This window comes from Thamnophis elegans, chromosome 7 (assembly GCF_009769535.1).
Source record: "Thamnophis elegans isolate rThaEle1 chromosome 7, rThaEle1.pri, whole genome shotgun sequence".
Taxonomy (NCBI): Eukaryota; Metazoa; Chordata; class Lepidosauria; order Squamata; family Colubridae; genus Thamnophis; species Thamnophis elegans.
The window spans coordinates 64,151,062-64,171,876 of NC_045547.1; the positions used below are offsets into that span (position 1 = coordinate 64,151,062).

Here is a 20,815-nt window from a genome sequence, read left to right on the forward strand (position 1 = left end):
ACGCCCTGCCTTAACAGAAGGCCTGTGTCTAGAGAATTTTATTTCATTGCCTATCAAGTCAAAACAACTGAGTACTATGTTAGAATTTCTTAATGACACAATATGCTATTTTTGGATCATTTAAAACATATTTGAAGATTTTTGTTAATCAATATGTAAATAATTGCCTAATTCATAGGGAACCAGAGTTAGTTAACATGCAAGTAGGTTAAACAGCCTAAATACAGAGAGAAAGTGGTTCAAAGAATAATTGTAAGGGTATATCACAGTGATGGTGAACCTTTTCAGTACCAAACTGGAATGCGCATGCACATGCCAGAGTGCCAGAAACCCGAAGACCAGATGCCCAGAAAGCACATGCCTGGTTTTCAGGCTGTTTTTCGGGTTGCTTTCAGGCCATTTTCAGGGCATTTGGGGGGCATTTTCAGGCCATTTTCTGGCGCTCTGGCACCTGGGAAGACCAGCTGCGTGGCCTCAGAAACCAAAAGAGCAGCTGGTGATGGCGTGCGTGCCCGCAGAGAGGGCTCTGCATGCCCCCTCTGGCATGTGTGCCATAGGTTCGCCATTCGGGTATACCAGCTTTATAACATAGCTTATTCTGAGCTACAAAAAATTAGAACATGTTATGCATAAACTGAGGGATAGAATCAAGATCACGTGAAGTGTTAATACCACTTTAAAATGCTTTGGTAAGGCCACACTTGGAATACTGCATTCAGTTTTGGTCGCCACGATGTAGAAAAGATGTGGAGACTCTGGAAAGAGTGCAGAGAAGAGCAACAAAGATGATTAAGTGACTGGAGACTAAAACATATGAAGAATGGTTGCAGGGACTGGGTATGTCTAGTTTAATGAAAAGAAGGACTAGGGCAGTGTTCCAATATCTCAGGGGTTGCCATAAAGAAGAGGGAGTCAAACTATTCTCCAAGGCACCTGAGGGTAGCACAAGAAGCAATGGGTGGAAACTAATCAAGGAGAGAAGCAACTTAGAACTGAGGAGAAATTTCCTGACAGAACAATTAATCAGTGGAACAGCTTGCCTCCAGAAGTTGTGAATGCCCCAACACTGGAAGTCTTTAAGAAGATGTTGGATAGCCATTTGTCTGAAACAGTATAGGGTTTCCTGCCTCAGCAGGGGGTTGGACTAGAAGACCTCCAAGGTCCCTTCCAACTCTGCTATTGTATTGTATTGTATTATATTGTATTGTATTGTATGTTATAGACAAGAAAAACCTTATGAGTATTTGACCTTTAGATGTAGTTCTGTGCAACGCAATCCCTAGCCATAGCTATTCTCAATATCAATTGCTGCAACAGAATGTGAAATGAGTAAGCAGTGTAATCTCATTGTGTTGTGAAAGATACATAAGGGCTTTGGACAGAAAGTACAAAGGTGAAACTACTAAAATACTGACTGTAGTCATGCAGTGACTAATTGGGTTGAAAGTTAAAAAGCTGTATTAATGCAGAAGAAACAGGTATGACTCCATTTTTATGTACTTTGGTAACAAAAAAGATTTAGAATGACTTTTATTGCAAATATAAATAAACTCTGCCTCCTCCCTGAAAATTTAAAGATGTGGCCACAAAACCTCATTTGCAAGCAAAGTGGAGAACAGTGCAGAAAGGAGTAGCCAAGATAGAACTTTTTCTCACTCCTCAAACATTGAGGCATTGTAAATATACTGGGTCGAAGTGGATTCTCTATGAGAGATCTGGAAATATTTATGGAATATTTGCATCCACAACTTTGGGGTGAATTTTTTTTACAGAAATTAGTTCTGTAAATCTGCTTACTTTGATTAACCTTGTTCTGCTTACTCACAAACATCTCCTTTGGGAGAGAAACAGAATCTAATAACTAACATAATTCTGAACTTCAGAAATGGGAAAAGGGGATTGCTTTTTTACATAAACTTTAGAAGCATTTGATTCTAAAACATTTCAACTGTAGAAACAAATCAGTAGTGGGTTCCAGATCCCAGTATAACCGGTATGGTGCAACGGGGCAGGCGTCCAACACATGCACGCATGCAGCACGCACACAGCACATGCATACTTAATGCCAGCGATGCTCCGTGACAGTCCGCAACGCTCCGCCGAGCAGCTGGAGCATCATGGAGGCGCCATACGCTCCATGTGGGTGCGCGGGAGCGCCAATCAGCTCAAATACAGGTAAGGGGGCAGGCGGACCATCCGGAGCACCATACCGGAATGGTACCTGGTGGTCCCAGCAGGCACTGGTACGCCCGTATGGGAGCATACTGGTCATATCCCACCACTGAAGCCAATTCTCAATTCTAAGGAAACAACAAAATTCATTCCGGTCACATCAGATTTGAAGGCATTCAGAAAGCAAATTTTAAGAAGAGTGAGTTTTGTACTTCTTCAATATACATAACTGCGCTCACCTCCATAAAAAAAACACAGTGGGATTTACTGTGCATGTATGTGACATTGAACAGAAAATTGGACCATCTTGACCAAGAATATTTGTTCTGCCACTAGACAGCATGTTCCATGCAGTGTCTTTCTGGAAACTTTTACTCTTTTTAAGCACAGAAACCGCTTTGGTCGCATTGACCGATGATCTCTGGAGAGCCAGAGATGGAGGCCATGCGTCCATCCTGGTTCTCCTTGACCTCTCAGCGGCTTTCGATACCATCGACCATGGTATCCTTCTGCGACGACTGCGGGAGGTGGGGGTGGGCGGCACTGTTTTGCAGTGGTTCTCCTCCTACCTCTCGGACAGGTCGCAGTCGGTGTTGGTGGGGGGGCAGAGATCGTCCCCGAGGCCCCTTACTTATGGGGTGCCGCAGGGCTCGGTCTTATCCCCCCTACTATTTAACATATACATGAAACCGCTGGGCGAGATCATTCGGAGGCACGGGATAAAATACCATCAATATGCGGACGATACACAGTTGTATCTGTCCGCCCCGTGCCAACTCAATGAAGCGGTGGAAGTGATGAACCGGAGCCTTGAGGCTGTTAAAGACTGGATGAGAGCTAACAAACTGGTGCTCAACCCGGAAAAGACTGAGTGGCTGTTGTGTTTTCCTCCCAATAATTTGGCTAATGTTCCATCAATCAGGCTGGGGGGACAAAATTTATACCCCTCAGACAGGGTCCGCAACTTGGGAGTCCTCCTGGACCCACAGCTGAGTTTTGACCATCATTTGTCAGCTGTGACCAGGGGGGCATTTGCTCAGGTTCGCCTGATGCGCCAGTTGCGGCCCTACCTGAACCAGGAGGCCCTCACAACAGTCACTCGAGCCCTTGTGATCTCTAGGCTGGAATACTGCAATGTGCTCTACATGGGGCTGCCCTTGAAGAGCATCCGGCGACTTCAGCTAGTCCAGAATGCGGCCGCGCGAGTGATCGTGGGCGCACCACGGTTCGCCCACATAACACCGATCCTCCGTGAGCTGCGCTGGCTACCTGTTGATCTCCAGGTGCATTTCAAGGTCCTACTTACCACTCACAAAGCGCTCCATGGTAGTGGATCTGGCTATTTGAGAGACCGCCTTCTGCCAATTACCTCCCTGCGTCCCATCAGATCGCACAGGGTAGGCCTCCTCCGAATTCCATCCGCCAGTCAGTGCCGACTGGCGACTATGCGGAGGAGAGCCTTCTCAGTCGCAGCTCCGACGCTATGGAACAATCTCCCCGTGGAGATCCGCACCCTCACCACCGCCCAGGCCTTCCGCACGGCCCTTAAGATCTGGCTATCCCGTCAGGCCTGGGGATAAAAATCTTAGTTTGTCCCCTCCCGAATGATGAATGAATGTTGTGCTTTATTTTTAATATTATGTATTGTCTTATGTCTTTTGTCTTTGTACCCCCCTCCCCGTGTTTTGTAAGCCGCCCTGAGTCCCCTCAGGGAAAAGGGCGGCCTATAAATTATAATAAACACTCAAACACTCAAACACTCAAAGACAATATCTTGTCTCTTAATATCATTTTAAAATTTATGGATTTATATGGCTGTTTAGATCCCAGTTCACACATTATTTCATGCATTTAAAGGACATTATGCCTAAAATTCCAAATTCCTGAAAAATCCTTCGCATATACACAGCTGTACACATAATAAATCCTACATATCAAATGCAAGGGGTCAGAGTAGACCAGCGGATACTTCTTCCTTTGCCACTACTCATATCAATGCAAGTGTAGATTAAAGGGGATTAGTAAAACTGAGTACATACCAATTTTTTAAACATCTTTTCCACTTCCTGAATGCTTTTGCCAAGTCTTTATTTTTTATGACTTACAATGACGAGTTGATAGATGCATAAAATTAGTTTTCCCTCCAAATTAATGTACAAATGTTAACTTGTCATTTGTCAACAGGGGTGATGTGTGACATTTGCAATTCATGACACCAAAGGAAACACAGTTGCCAAAGGGCAACGTTAATATTTACAGTTATCTGAGCTCAAATTCCCACCTATGGTTGTGCTGACTCATTTGGAGTTGCAGGAGTATTCCAAATTGGAAAAAGAAAAAGAAATAACTTTGACCCTTGTATTCTGACTGATAAATGCAAATGACAGAATCTTTTCCAAGTTTTGTAATTCCAAAGATTACAAAAAGGGTAGCAGACCAATCTCCAATTATGCACTGTTTATCATGGGTTCCCAACTGGGGATGTGAGACAATATTCCAGGGGGTGCAAAAACTTTGGTTTAGAAGTTTCAAAATTATAGTGTATATACATAATTCAAATCATGCATTTTACTTTTGTAAGTGGTGTGAGAATATCTCAGAAGTGTTCTACGGGTGCGGGGTATAGAAATGTTTGGGAACCCTAGTTTAAGTAAGTATGGATTGTCACTTCAGTCATCATGCAGCTAACTGAAGTTATGAAGGGACTCCAAGAAATATGCAGCTGTTATGCAATCCAGTCATCTAGGACTTCTGAGGACATGGAAGATCCTGTGCCTTTTACACTTTGTTGAATGTGTGAAAAGTAAATCTAGGGCTGCTGTAGTGATCTCCAGTTAGGAACTGACCATATATGAAAAATTCTGTATTGGAATTTACATTATATCACTATTTCAAGTTTCTACATAGCCATGGAGTTCCCTATATGCTTGAGGCCTGCCATTATCTTGCAATTCCTCAAAGATGAGGTATAAGTAAAAGAATGAAGCAATTGCTTTATTTGCTTAATATTGTCCAAATGATATTAATCTTATAAGAGTAAATCTCAGCTATTTTATTGGATGGAACAGATTATTAAATGACCAGCTTTTAACTAAGACTGCTTGGGAGAAATGTGGAAATCAGTGATATAAAACAAGGAGAGGTAATGCTGTGCTTTTCAGAAATGTTAAGTCTTTTAACTGGGATTGAAGAAAGCTACAGTCCAGTCATATCCGAGTGGCATCAGATTGACTATCTTTGTTTTAGATAAATAAGTAATATTTTGGCAACACTCATTGATTCTGCAGTTGATAAGAACAGTTCTCTGGTATTTATTTCCTTAGCATTACTCCCTTACTTTAAAAAAAAAACTAATCTATTTCAGGGGTATCACTTACATGCTTTGCCCCAGTTTGCTCTGAGTTTTGAGTTGATTTCAACAGTCTGGAGATCACCATGGCAACATTTAGAAATTATATATGCTGTAGAGTTGAAGTTTCCTTGACATTGTCCCTGGGAGAGTTCTTGATTACCTATAGGCTAATGGAGATAGGAAGTAGGAAAAGGGGGCAAAAGGTAAGCAAAGTCTGGTTTTGTATTTCCATGTGAACTTGGAAGATCATAGTAGGGTTGTTGCTCTCCTAGGGGGTAAATCAGAAACTAGTCTATACACATAATGGGTTTCTTAAAGTTCTGTCATCACACTGTGTGGTTTGCTTTTGAGTTTTGAGTAGTTCCTGTTAGTAAATTTCTTCTGAAGTATTTAATTTATGAAATACATTTTAAACAATAATATGAAACAAAGTAAAGGTCGAAGTTGTATTCTGTCAAGGGCTGAAAATCTAAATTCAAAATTGAAGTAAATTGGAGTTTGTTTGTGCTTTCATAATATAAGCAGCAAGTTATGGACTTACTAAGTATATTATCTCAGTTACTCCTGTGGTACTAAACACATTTATTCATACGTACATCTTGTTGTTTTTGTCTCTTTTCCAAAAAGTCAAAAGTTGTACGAAGTATGAAAGTTGACAGCTTAAAACAAGGCTTTTGTGTCTTTCTTCATGAAGTTAATTTTAAAGATCCCCTTAAGAGGATAACTTTTTATTTTGGATTGGTTTGGTTTTATGATGTGAAATCTTTATATTTTGTCACAAGAGGAATGGGGGTTGGATTGCAGACTTTGTGGGACCTAGAAGCAATAATGAGGAATTAAAATAACAAAAATTAAAGCATGAAGAAGGCTAGCAAAGTATCTTCCTGCAACTATAGTTGACGTTTTGCATACTTCTATATTATGGAAGTTCTGATTAAATTTAAAAGACATTTGAAATCTTTACTATGTTCTTATATTATTCTAACCCTGTTACTAACAAATTATTTGTGTCTTACAATGTGCTAAGTCTCAACTAGAACCATTTAAAACCATTTAAAACCATGTTAATACTGATGCAAGAGCAAATATTCTTTTATGTCTCTAAATAATTCGGTTTTTTCCTGGGGAAAAACATGACCAAACAGCCTTTTCAGTGACTTATACTTTTACCAGCCTACATGTTACTCTATGGAAAGATGCAATATATTGCTTTTTAGAAGAGATAAGGATTGCCTATGGTAACCTTACTAGAGCTATTTCAAATCCCTAAAAATCTATCTCAAATTTTGAATTTCCTATAAAGGGAAAAATATGTGTGTGTGTTTTTAAAAAGCCACCTGAAGACTACTTTTGTTTACATTGGTTTACTTCAGTATCAGCTTGGAGAGTTCAGAATAAGTCCCAATATGCAACTTCCTCAAAATACCACTGTAAGGATGAGGTATTACCAAGTCAGAAAGAATTTTGTTTACTTGATCCTGCCTCTCACAACAGAATAAAGAACAGCTCTATAAAGAACCTATTTCATTTTACAAAATTCCCCTTTCCAGTCTGTATACTCCCATTGTCTCCCCCTTCCTCCAAGGTAGTTTATTCTATCATCTTGGCACCAATGATACAGAAACATGGGAAGAATAAGCAAGTAAGCAATATTTTTTAAGCACAATAAAAAGTAATAGGATATCCAACTGTGCAGAAAAAAGCAAAGAAAGTAAAAGAAACATCTCCCCAAATTGGCCTTATTCACAGAGCTTTTATGGTACCACAATCACACATTTAAAAATAATTGCTTCATAATTGTGATTCATTTCAGCAGCATGAAATGTCAGATTCAACATGGCAAACCCATTTCGTGTGTGAAAAGCAAAGCTTAGGTACTGTTAGCAAACTGTTAAAAGTGAGATTTCTTTCCAGAAAAGAAAATAGTAGTTGGATAAATTCACAGATTAAAATGGAGAAGGAAGCAGTTGATGCTTAAGGCAGAAGTTAAGGGTACATTTTGTTGGATTGAATTTCACAAGGTATCTTTATTAGGGCAAAAGAATGAGGAATCGATCCTGTTTCGGTAATAATGTGTGATGGCTGCTAAACAAGGATATGAAAAAATGTAACATATTTTAAGTCTTTTTCCTTTCCCCAAAATACCTTAGTAATAAATATTATACTAAAAGTAAGTTTGAAAGAATTACAAAGGATAAGATAGATAGTATGTAGGGCAGCATTCCCCAGCCTGGTCCCTTCCTGATATGTTCCGTTTCCATCAGTCAATTATCCATTCTGTTTGAAGGATTATGGATAATAGTAGTGTTGTGTAGTGGACTTTAGTAGGCAAGAACTAGACCAGCATTGCTGCAACAGTATTTATTGACTCACAAATGGAACTGAGGAAATGTAGGCAGATGCCTGTGATTTATACACAGGGCCTTAACCAATCATAGAACTAGAAAAAGCCCTCCCAAATATAAATGTTCTAATTTTTCCTCCAAAACAGTTGGGGTCATCTAAAGGTTAGTTTCACTTTAGCACAGTTAACAATTAAGGTCATCTAAAGGTTAGTTTCACTTTAGCACAGTTAACAGTTAGGATCTTCTAAACATTAATTTCATTTTAGCACAGTTAATACAACTATATACATTCAATACATAACAAGTAATGCCTATAATAATAGGTGCATTGGATGCAATTCCAAAATATCTAGAGCACCACTTGGACACAACCGGCTTTGACAAAAATCACCACCAGTCAATTGCAAAAGGCAACTTTCCTTGGAACAGCTTATGGCCTTTGACAATATCTTTAACACTGTTAAACAAGGTCTGGGATAGGGGGTAAAAATGCCAAATGCAGTCTAAACATCTGCCTGACTTTACAACAAATAAATAATAATAGCATAACAAATAATAGGAAATAAAAAATGAATCTGGAAATAACATAATGAAAACATGAACAGAATGCTGGCAAACAAAAGCTTTCATTACACGGTCAATTTCTACAGGAAATTGAAGTGGAAGTAGATAAAGATAAAGCCTAGCAATGACTTATAAATGGAACATTAAAATAGAAACTGAAAGGTTGATTTTGGTTGCTAAAAGGCTAGCTACTCAAATTAATGCAGTCAAGACCAGAATTGAAAAATCATGAAATGATTTAAAGCGCAGATTGCACAAAATGCAGAAGAAATAGTAGATCATATGCTCAGCTTGTATAAGGAGATCACACAAACTAATTATAAACAACATAATGAGGTCGCCAAAATGATTCACTGGCACATTGGTAAAAATCATCATGTACCAGTAATAAAACTTTGGTGGGAACATAGTGTTGAAAAAGTAGTAAAAAAAAATGAGCAGGTTAAAATATTGTGAAATTTCCTAATACAGATGATAAAGTCTTGGCTCATAACACACCAAATTGCTGTGACCCTTAGAAAATCTGCACATTGACAGCTGTTAATTGCAAAAGGCCACTCTGCTTAGATCCACAGATATACTAAGTTGATACATTACAACACTGTGGGTTCTTGAGAAGAACTTAGTGCATCAGAAGGTCAACACAAGCTAAAGAAGTGGCAACTATGGCTTAATGTTTTTGTGAACAGATTACAGTATAATAGTGACATAATAATTTAATAGTGACATAAAGAACCAGTAGGGAAGTGACATTTTTTGTATCAAAGCTGTTATCTGATCAGACTAATAGAATTTTCTCATATCGCCTATTAAATATCCGAGACTGTGGTATTTGTGACAGCACCATAATTTCCTGTTGTTTTGTTGTACTTGTTAACTATTTTTTGTTGTTGTTCATCCATTATTTGTCTTTGTACTCAGGAGAGTGCATAGGAAAGGTAGAAACATATCAAAAAAATGTATCCAAGTTTCCCTATGTCATTAATTTGAAACAAATTTATTTGTTTTGGAGATGGTTAATCATTCCCTATTTATATGAATTCATTGAAATCAATGCAAATAAAAATCAACCCATTGTTCAGTATACAATATATGGACAAGACTGAAGTATTGGATTCTACTCTTGGTAAATAAGCTGTGCAGTTTATTTCCTTTATTTTATTTTGACTTGCTACAAAGTTGTATGTAAATGCAGATTCAGCCTTAGGATTTTGTAGAATCATATTAATTTGCTGCCTTGTTACAGTGATATACACAACTGTGGTTGCACAATGCACATTTCATCAACGAAAATGGTTACAAGCTAATTACCAATAAACTTTGCAGCAATTAAATAAGGAAATGGGTACACATCAATTGCTACAACTAGTAGAATGCAGCATATTAAGAATTAAGGTTTTGATGTCTCAGCTTTTGCTATTGCTAGATAAAAAAAGAAAATAAAGTCTGCTATTAGAACTTGAAATCCTTATAATTGTTTGTCTGAACAGATTTTTCTTTTTTTCTGTCATTAAAGTCTGTAGAGATTCTCAATCATCCAGGTCATGGTTGTCCCAAAAATAAGGTGACCAGATTTTCAGATTGGTAAAGAGGGACACCATTGCACCATTGACCCGGGGGGGGGGGGCTTGATTAAAAATTTTATATTTTGTCAAACGGTCACACAAGGCCCCAGGACCTTGTGTGAAACCATCATAAATACGAATCTGTTGCCAAACATCAAAATTTTGATCACATGACCATGAGGATGCTGCAATGGTCGCTAAGTGTGAAAAATGGTCGCTAAGTGTGAAAAATGGTCGCTAAGTGTGAAAAATGGTCACTAAGTGTGAAAAATGGTCATCGGTCACTTTTTTCAATGCCATTGTAACTTTGGCCACTAAATGAACTGTTTGAAAGCTAAAGCTAGCTTGCATTATAATGCCTTATGCTAGCTTACATTTTCAAGAGAGAGAAGCTAAACTCCTTATTAGAATTGAAATAGAAATGAATAGAGTAGAATAGAATAGAATAGAATAGAATAGAATAGAATAGAATAGTTTATTATCCAAGTGTGATTGGAGACACAAGGAATTTGTCTTTGGTGCATAGGCTCTTAGTGTACATAAAGAAAAATAAAATAGAATACATTCATCAAGAATCAGAAGCTATAACACAGTGATAGTCTCTCTCTCTCTCTCTCTCACACACACACACACACACACACACACACACACACACACACACACACACACACTCCTCCTCTGGATTCACTGGGCCGTTTATAAATTCCCCCTCCTGTGCACACCTTCAGCCTGCCTCTCTCTCTCTCTCTTTCTCTCTCTCTCTCTCTCCCTCCCTCCCTCCCTCTCTCTCTCCCTCCCTCCCTCTCTCTCTCTCTCTCTCACACACACACACACACACACACACACTCCTCCTCTGGATTCACTGGGCCATTTATAAATTCCCCCTCCTGTGCAAACACCCCTTCAGCCTCTTTCTCCCCTCTTTCTGGATTCGCTCCGAAGTTTTTTAAATTACCTCTTCTGTATAGAGACCAGGTTATCAGCCACGTGAGACATACACTGTGTTTCTATGGCACAGTAATCCCCTCTCCAAACAACACACAATGCCAATTTAGAAGCCCCGAGGCAAAGCAGCAGTCCAGGGGAGGGGGAGGGGCTGAGCTTGGACAGCCTCGGAGCCAGCTCCGAGACAGAGAGAGAGAGAGAGAGAAAGAGGGAGGGGGAGGGAGGGGCTGCTCAAAGCAACAGAAGAAGAAAAAATCCATGAGGGAAGCCCACGGTCTCCACATGGAGTAAAGTCTTTTCCTTCCTCAGCCATTGGCAACAGCTCCCAAGGACGCGTGGGCGGGAATGCACTCAGCTCGAAGAATATACGCTCCCAGTTGCTAGGAGAGCCTCAAGGCGGCTGGAGGCTTTTTTGTAACTTAAAAAAAATCGGGACTTTTTTAAAAAAAAAACCTGGGATGCGGGACAAATTTTTCAAAACAGGGACTATCCCGCTGAAATCGGGACATCTGGTCACCTTACCCAAAAATCACCTTTGGGACAACCATGACCTGGATGACTGAGAATCTCTACAGACTTTTAGCTATGGAATTTGAAATGAACACACTTTGAATGGTGAGGGAGTAGGAATAGATTTCCAGAGGGGGGAAAATTGCAGACTACAGGAACCAGGAGCACTACTCAGGTGACCCTGAAGGCACAAATAAACCTCCAAGTGCTTCAATGACCCTCTAAAAGAATGCAAATGACCAGCTATCTGCAAGGAATATAAGTCCTTCTATTCTCCACTATCCTGTCAGAGCTGAAGAAGCTTCTTGGATGAGAGCGAAACATCTTCAAAGAAAAAACAAAAAAGTCCAGCTGCCTCCTGAAAAAGCACCTTCTGGGATTTCTGTCATGAACTGATATAAATTAAGATAATTAAGGTTGCTGCACCTACAAATATCTATTTGTGGAAACATTGGATCGAGGTGCAAAGTTGGAAGAGTTAGTTGTATAACTAACTTTATTGAGGTCTTTGACCAGTGGGTGTGCACATATAAATACAATTCTAAATACATTATAAAGCAGCAAAAAGAAGCTAATTAATTTTTAATTTAATTAACTTTTAAAAGAGTTAAAAGAAAAGGAGAAACAAGGGAAGAAATTTTAAAGGTGTCAAAGAAATTTTGTTTGTCAATCTTTTCTGCCTCACTCCCATAACAAGGAGACAAAATTTGGCTTCAATACAGATAATAGTGGTCTTATGTTTTACTATAAGATACTGTAGTTGAAGTACCATCAGTCATCTGTCCCTAGGAATTCCTTTCTGAGGGGTTAAATTAGCATATCACACATGTTCAAATAGAAATTGCAGTGCAACAAGACCTGCTTCACATCCTCTATGTTATGGGAATCACTCTGTTTTTTAAAAACTTGTTTTCAAAATTCTGCTTTTTCCTAATATTGAGGCCAATTGTGAAAGGCAGTTGCTATCATGCTTAAACAGCTTCCGGATATTGGTCGAATCAGATCAATTTTATTATGGCCTTTTGTCATTGAATAAAACAGAAGAAAAAATGGGAGAAAAGAGGGGAAAATGTATAAACAAAGATAGCATACATAGCAATTCATCTTAAATCTTACTGTGCCAATATAGATAGAAAATCAAACCTTGCAATATTGAATATTTGTCTATTCATGAACACCATTGAAAATGCTGATTATTAAATAAAACTGCTGTGCAACGTTTACCCCAGATTACCTACAGTTCATCCATTAATTCTTATCCTGCTCCTCCAAGTAGCAGAAAACAAATGTGTTCCTTTGTCATAAGATGTTCTGACAACTTTTACATGTCTACATATCCCTTTCTCCAGGCTATGCATAATTGAGTCTACTATCATCCTCATTGGCCTAGTTACTAACAATTTTACTTAATTGAATAAGACTTTCTCCCCAGAATATTATGAAATATACAGTAACTGGGAATGGAAGCAAAAGAAAAAAGGAAGTTGGAGAGAGAGAGAGAGAGAAAGAGAGAGAGAGAGACTATTTTCTAGTACATTTAGTTTAAATAAAAAATATTTTATGTGTAGTGTCCCCTATGTTATAACTCTATAAATTGTCTGGATTCAAAAGTCATATATCATGCAGTAAAGGAATTGTGCTTAAACAAAAGATAATCAATAAAGGGTTGTTTCTTACCAGGCTAAAAAATTCACCATGTACCATATATCCAATGCAGCCATTGATTTATTCTGCCTAGATAGTATTCGTTCCAGCATCCTTTTCTTAAAGCAATTTTGTTTGCTATTTTTTTTTACCAAATTCAAGTTTATGAATGCTTTATAGGATTCTAGATTATCCTCTGTTAAAATGTGTTGTGAAAAAAACTTAGCGTTGCTTTTTTTGCTTAGATAATTTCAGTAATGTTTTTAGCATTTTCCAGTAATCTATTTTGATGAAAAGTTGTCCATGGAGATGTAAACTTTCAAGAAAAACTGCAGTACTTTTCAAGAATGAAGCAGTCTTGATGGACACAGTCCAGGCCGCACATCAATTTCCATGAGGAAAATTGAGGCTAGGATGATAGAAGCTTATTCTACATATGGATCTACCAGTTATCAGATTTTACGATATTTTCTTTTGACAAATAGAAGTAGTTAAGAACAGAACCAACAAGCTATATTTTAATCCCTATCATAACAACATTAGAGAACCGAGGGAAAAATCACATATCTTATCTTAGCTAAACCACTCTGTAAGCATTCCATTTATTTTCACACGTTACTTCATTAAACCATCAACTTCCAACTAGATTCCCAGGAATACCATTCCATAATTCAAACTTGTTACACTTTCTCTAAACAAGCAAACATACAACATTTCTCACATTCATACATTTTTCAGTGACCTACTTAAGAGCAAAAATGTTCCCACAGCCTCTTCATGGTCGCATTCTTTGTCCTTTCAGTTAGAGTTCTGCAAAATATCTTCTGAGATAGATTTAAGAAGCTAATACCCTGTTAAGTTTTGCTTTCATCCTTACTACCTTTCCCTTTGAGTGCAGAACACTAATGGCACATTTCCAATTATTAAACAAGGATTCAATCTGCACACAGACAAACACACTCACACAAAACAGATTGTAGAAGCAAACCACAGTTCTTCAGTTGGAACATTAATACCTACGGCTTTATCATTTTTCAGTTTTGTTTTATGTTTATCTTGACATACCCAACATGATATTTTTAAGCTTATGCTTCATCCTTTGTAACACACTAAATCTCAAAGATTTTTCTTAGAGATCCAGATGGTGCCCTACTTATCTACTTACCTTTTACTGCTTTGGAAAGCAGTAAAAGGAAGATTTTGGGAGATATTTAATTATACAATAATAATACAATACAATAGCAGAGTTGGAAGGGACCTTGGAGGTCTTCTAGTCCAACCCCCTGCCTAGGCAGGAAACTCTATACCTTTTCAGAAAGATGGCTATCCAACATCTTCTTAAAGACTTGCAGTGTTGGGGCATTCACAACTTCTGGAGGCAAGCTGTTCCACTGATTAATTGTTCTAACTGTCAGGAAATTTCTCCTCAGTTCTAAGTTGCTTCTCTCCTTGATTAGTTTCCACCCATTGCTTCTTGTTCTACACTCTGGTGCCTTGGAGAATAGTTTGACTCCCTCTTCTTTATGGCAACCCCTGAGATATTGGAACACTGCTATCATGTCTCCCCTAGTCCTTTTTTCTCTTAAATTAGACATACCCAGTTCCTGCAACCGTTCTTCATATATTTTAGTCTCCAGTCCCCTAATCATCTTTGTTGCTCTTCTCGGCACTCTTTCCAGAGTCTCTACATCTTTTCTACATCATGGCGACTAGAACTGAATGCAGTATTCCAAGTGTGGCCTTACCAAGGCATTATAAAGTGGTATTAATACTTCACATGATCTTGATTCTATCCCTCTATTTATGCAGCCTAGAACTGTGTTGGCATTTTTGGCAGCTGCTGCACACTGCTGGCTCATATTTAAATGGTTGTCCACTAGGACTCCAAGATCCCTCTCACAGTTACTACTATTGAGCAAGGTACCACCTATACTGTACCTGAGCATTTGGTTTTTGTTGCTTAAATGTAGAACCTTACTCTTTTCACCATTGAATGTCATTTTATTAGATAGTCATTTTATTAGATAGTTCAAGTTTGTCAAGATCCTTCTGTATCTTGAGCCTATCTTCTGGAGTGTTGGCTATTCCTGCCAGCTTGGTGTCATCTGCAAATTTGATGAGTTCCTTATTTATTCCCTCATCCAAATCATTGGTGAAGATGTTGAAGAGTACTGGGCCTAAAACAGAGCCTTGGGGTACTCCACTGCATACCTCTCTCCATGTAGATGCAATTCCATTGAGGACTACACATTGAGTGCGGTTGGTCAGCCAGTTACGAATCCATTTGTTGGTGATGCTGACTAACCCAAATTCTTCTACTTTATCTAGTAGTAAGTTATGGTCTACTTTATCAAATGCCTTACTGAAGTCCAAGTAAACTATATTGACCGCATTCCTCTGGTCCACTAATTTTTTCACATTACCAAAGAATGCAATAATAGCATGATCTGTTTTTGACAAACCCATGTTGGCTTTTGGCTATTACTTTGTTTGCTTCTAGGTGTTTGTTAATTCGTTGGTTGATTATTTTTTCCAGAATCTTTCCTGGTATTGAGGTCCTTTTTTGAAGATGGGAACTACATCAGCTCTTTTCCAATCCTCTGGTAGTTCCCTGGTGCTCCAGGATCTCTGAAAGATATAGTTCAGTGGTTCTGAGATCTTGTCTGCCAGTTCCTTCAGAGCCCTGGGGTGTAATCCATTTAAATTATGATTTAAAAACATTGGAGGAAGATGAAAGTATACATTAAGTTACCAGTTTGGTTATATCTATGCCACATGCACATTCCAAGGGGATAGTAAAAGCAACATTTGTCAGTTTGGGTCATCATGCCATCAAGTACGGAGAAAAAATAATTGAAAAGCAGCTATTTTTAATTTTGATAAAACAATTGTTTTACCTTGCATGCCCTTTTGCTAACTATATTTATACCTTACTTAATGGGCTTCCAGGGTAAACTGTGCTCTCTGTCTCTGGAGACACAAACTGTTCCTTTTGTTCTGGTAACTTTTCCAGTGTCAAGTAATTATATTACAAAAATACAGGTGACCTTGTTTTTAGCCTCAGTGGTAATATATTTAATCCAAAGACTAACTGTATTTAATATTAACCTATTTCAATATATTGTGTAACAAATGAAGTTTTGAAATTCACTCTCAAAACCACATATGTTTTTAGAGTAAACCAGGTGAACATCTGATAATTATTCTTTTAATCAATATGAAATTATTGCAGGATTTTAAAAAGCTATGCAAGCAATGTGAATATGGTTTTCTGTGATCCTTATGTGTAACAGTATATTACTATTACTTATTACTGTTAGTGTTACTTACTATTACTTATGTGTCACAGTAATAATAAGTTTCTGGAGAAACTTAATATCCTTGCCTTTTATTTTTGAAATGGGAAACATTCAAGTCAACTGAATGCAACCTGAATACGGTTTTTTTTAACAACTAGCTGTGTGAACTGGCAGTACTCCTATCTTTGTTCTGTATTATCCAGCTCTCTGACTTGCAATAATGTACTTGTTTGTGCATTTTCTCCACCAGTGAAGGTAAAGTCAAGAGATACAAAGAGTTGGATTCAGTCAAGCTGGAAAGAGAAAGATATTTTTGTCTAACATACACTGAATTTTTAAAAGAGCCTGTGCTGTTCCCTCAGCCATGTATAAGCACCAAGTAAAGGAAATCTGTAATTTTCTCATCTGGGGACATAGCATTGACACAAAATTTCTATGCTATATCACTATTAGCTATTATGAACACTGTTAGTAAAAGCAAAAGTATATAGTGTCAATGTCTACTTTTGTGATGTAATATTATGCCACAGATGTAGAGGGTTTTTTATGTGGAAAACATTTTTAGGTGGAAAACCCAAGTGTTTGGCTTCTGTTGAAATATATAAACTTAACCTCATTAAAGAATGTCTCTCTAAAAGAATGAAAATGGCTAGCTGTTTGCAAGGAATATAAATCCTTCCACTCCCCACCATCCAGTCTTGGGTGAGAAATGAAATGTCTTCTAAGAAAAACAAGGAAGTCCAGTTGCCTCTTGAAAAAGCACCTTTGGGATGACTGAGAAGCTCCATAGACATTTAACCCCATTAAAGTTTTATTAATTACTTTTCAGTTAAGTTCAGAGCCGAGGTGGCACAGTAGTTAAATGCAGCACTGCAGGCTACTTCAGCTGACTGCAGTTCTGCAGTTCGGCTGTTCAAATCTCACCGGTTCAGGGTTGACTCAGCCTTCCATCCTTCCGAGGTGGGTAAAATGAGGACCCGGATTGTTGGGGGCAATATGCTGACTCTGTAAACTGCTTAGAGAGGGCTGAAAGCCCTATGAAGCGGTATATAAGTCTAACTGCTATTGCTATTGCTATTGCTAAATAATCAAGAATACCAATTTTACTGTTTTCTCCTTAAATCATTATGTATGCATTTACTTCTTCATTATATAGATTTGTGACAAGGAATAATCTTTGTGCAGCTTGCCCTAGGTTGCATCTATGCTGCTTGGCAGCTTTCCAAGCCTGTATCCATCCCTCTAGCTCCATTAGTTAGAGGTGATGGGATTATACCATCTGTAGGGCACTGGGTTGGCATGCCACACATTGAATAGAAAACAGCTGTTTAAAATATGCACATTTGATGTTGTATTTGACCTCTTCTGTAATTCTATAAACATAATCTAAATTAATTGATTGGCATCAAGTCAGTGTCAACTCTTAATGGCTACATAGATAGATTTTTCTCAGCATGATAGGTCCCCAGCCTAATTCTTTAGGTCTTCCACTGATTACTACTCTGAGTCCATCCACCTTGATGCCATTTGTCTTCTTCTTCACTTACCTTCCACCGTTCTCAGCGTTATAGACTTCTCCAGAGAGCTAGTTCTTCAATAATATGTGTGAAGTGTGATCATTTAAGTCTAGCCATTTGGGCCTCAATTGAGAACTCTGAGTAGGTTTGTTCAGTGATCTATTTAATTGTTTTTTGGTTAATAATATAGATAGTAATCTTCAACTGGATTACTATACTTGAAAAAACAGCTTAAATGTTCCTTTCCAGTTCTGAGGTTCTAAAGTTGTGTGTGCATGGTGCAGAGGTGGTATTCTGCCGGTTTGGATCGGTCCACCCGAACCGGTAGCGGAAATTGGGGCTGGTCCTGCCCACCCTGTCTGGCTCTATGGCATCCTATTTAGGCCCTTTTTTAGGCAAAGTGCATGCAACGGAAGCCTGAGTGCATGCACATTCACATTTGCGAACCAGTAGGGAAGGTAAATGAATACCACCCCTGTTGTGGTCTATGTGTATTACAAATCAGTTATGTTGCTCCTTCAGTGAGTTCAATGTCAACTTGAACTAGAGAAGTCCAGTCATCAGATTGTTCTGTTATTTTTATTAGCTTTATAGAAAAACATGTGACCCTGGGTTCTTTTTCCTACGCAGACAAGGCAAATAAAAAGGGGAAGAATAGTTGTTATCATACTTTTAAGGCCTTGTAATATTTTTAAAATACTCTATGATAATGTCATAAAATAGCAACTGGGCTGATATTTCCGTATTTTATTGTGTTACCACTAAAACAAGTGTCCTACTCGCCTTTCAAGATACAGAGGGGGAAGTAAGGCCCGTCTTGTGAAGTCTGTCAAGGATTTAAGCCCAGCATTTAAACAAATTCCAAGCCTTGAAAGCCAGTCTCTTTCTATCTGCAGTATGGAAAATGCTGACATTTGCTCATTGACACATGAATTCTAAACATTTAACCATTTGGAATTGAACCCAAGCTCACTCTAACAACTTTTATGTGATTTGTCTCTTACTGACATTTATTGTTGTCAAATTACAGCTGAAAGTCTGAATTCTTTCCATGTCTATCAAAATATAGGTAGTGTCAATTATTTGACATAGAATTACAAGAGCTATTTGGTAGCAAATATTTCAGGAATACATAAAATTGATGGATTGATAATGTACCGTCAGACTGGTGTCAACTCTTAGCTATCTCATAGACAGACTGAGGCATATATTTGGCAGAGAATATTTCTACAGTTAATATCTGAAACATGTCTTTCTATTTTCTGTATATACTTAATATGTATAGTCTGTATATACTTAAAATTGTGTGTGTGTGTGTGTGTGTGTGTAGATGATAGCTAGCTAGCTAGCTAGCTAGCTAGCTAGCGAGGGAGGGAGGGAGGGAGAGAGAGAGAGAGAGAGAGAGAGAGGGAGAGGGAGAGAGAGAGAGAGAATGAATAAACATCTTTGTTATACTTTTTGTTTTAGCATCCGGTTCCAAAGTACAACTTTGTTCATGCAAGCAGAAATGTATTTTCCACACAGGTTGGAAGTTATGCAATTCAGCTAAAAATATGCATTCACAGAGGAGACCACATCACTTCTAGCTTAGTGTCAGTAGCTCTTTTCTGACGAGTTGAGTTGACAACAGCAGTCTGTCTTGTATCATGGTATTTGCTTCAGTGATAAAGTAGTTGTTGAAATGTTAATCCATCTATCGATTAGACAAAAAAAAACTTTTCAGGCAATATTTTCTATCTAAAAAAATATTCCAGTTTTTATTAAGATACTTTCACCATTGTTCATCTGTATGATATCAGTCATACTGTTTGACAAAAAATGAACTGCCAGTTCAATTCTGTTCATTAACCGCAATAAACCTTTGTGTCTATGTTTGAACCACTAATTGGTAATTTAGAATTATGAGTTGTACTCCAAGATGAATATTAACAATGCAAGGAGTAGGAGACAAAGCAATTTTTGTTAACTTAACCTATCAATGTAATCTGCTGGATTTTTGGCACATCACATACTGTTTTATAAGCACTAGACTTATCTAATCACAGAAATTTGGAGTCATAGGTGCAGGACTCAATATTCTAAAAACTTCTCTATCTTGTACAGATTTTCTACATAATGATATGCATAGTACTAGCTAGATTTAGAAAAGATTTTTGAGTGCTTGGGAAAAGTTTGGGGATAAATGATAATAGAGAAGCTTTCAACGAGTAGAACTATAATGGTTTGCATAGCAATTAAGTCCTATCCAAAGCAAAAAGTAGCAGAATGTTAGGGAAAAAATAAAACACAATTTTGTTTATTAATAACAGGAAGCCAAATCTGGCAATTATTGTTTGCATGTTATAGAAACTCCTGTTTAATGTAATTACTACATAATTTCAGTATTGGAAATGGCATAAGCCATGTGATTTTATGTAAATGCATCCCCATTCACTTACATTAGCTCAAGATGAGGGAGAGTGCAGAACAGAATGCAGAATAGACTCATGTTTTACAATATATTTTTAAAAAATCTTTTTTAAAAAAATCCTAGAATAAACCATCAAGCTCCAAAACTTCAGTCAAACCATTTTGGATCAGATGTGATTCAGAAAAATAAAATCCAGCATTGTACTAGATTTCAGCCAAACCCAAATTTGAAATGTTTTGGAAGAATCCTAGAGTGATTTTTGTGGGTAATTTGGGCAAGAGATTCATACCAGCTCCTCCCCACTCTCTTCCCCTCTTGTCTCTCACCTCCTTTCCCCTTCTGTAATATGGACCTTGGCTTATTGGTCCATACATAGAATAAAACAGCATTTCTTTTTTTCCATCTATAGATCAAAACATCCCCAAAATATGCTGTGGGTTAAACATGGGTGATTTGAAGCCAGATATTCTGTATAAATGATTCATGCACATT

At 37.9% G+C, this 20,815-nt stretch overlaps 1 protein-coding gene across 5 annotated transcripts in view; it reads left to right on the forward strand.

The window, feature by feature from the left end:
• PLXNB2 (plexin B2) overlaps positions 1 to 20,815 on the forward strand; it is a 388,095-nt gene that overhangs the window by 206,014 nt on the left and 161,266 nt on the right. Inside the window, exon 1 of one of the 5 annotated variants that reach the window (XM_032220726.1) lies at positions 1,459 to 1,478. The exons of the other annotated variants lie outside the window; for them this stretch is intronic. The gene's annotated coding sequence lies outside the window, so the exon portion shown is untranslated. Of the gene's footprint in view, positions 1 to 1,458; positions 1,479 to 20,815 lie in introns of those variants that run through there. 5 annotated transcript variants of the gene reach the window in all.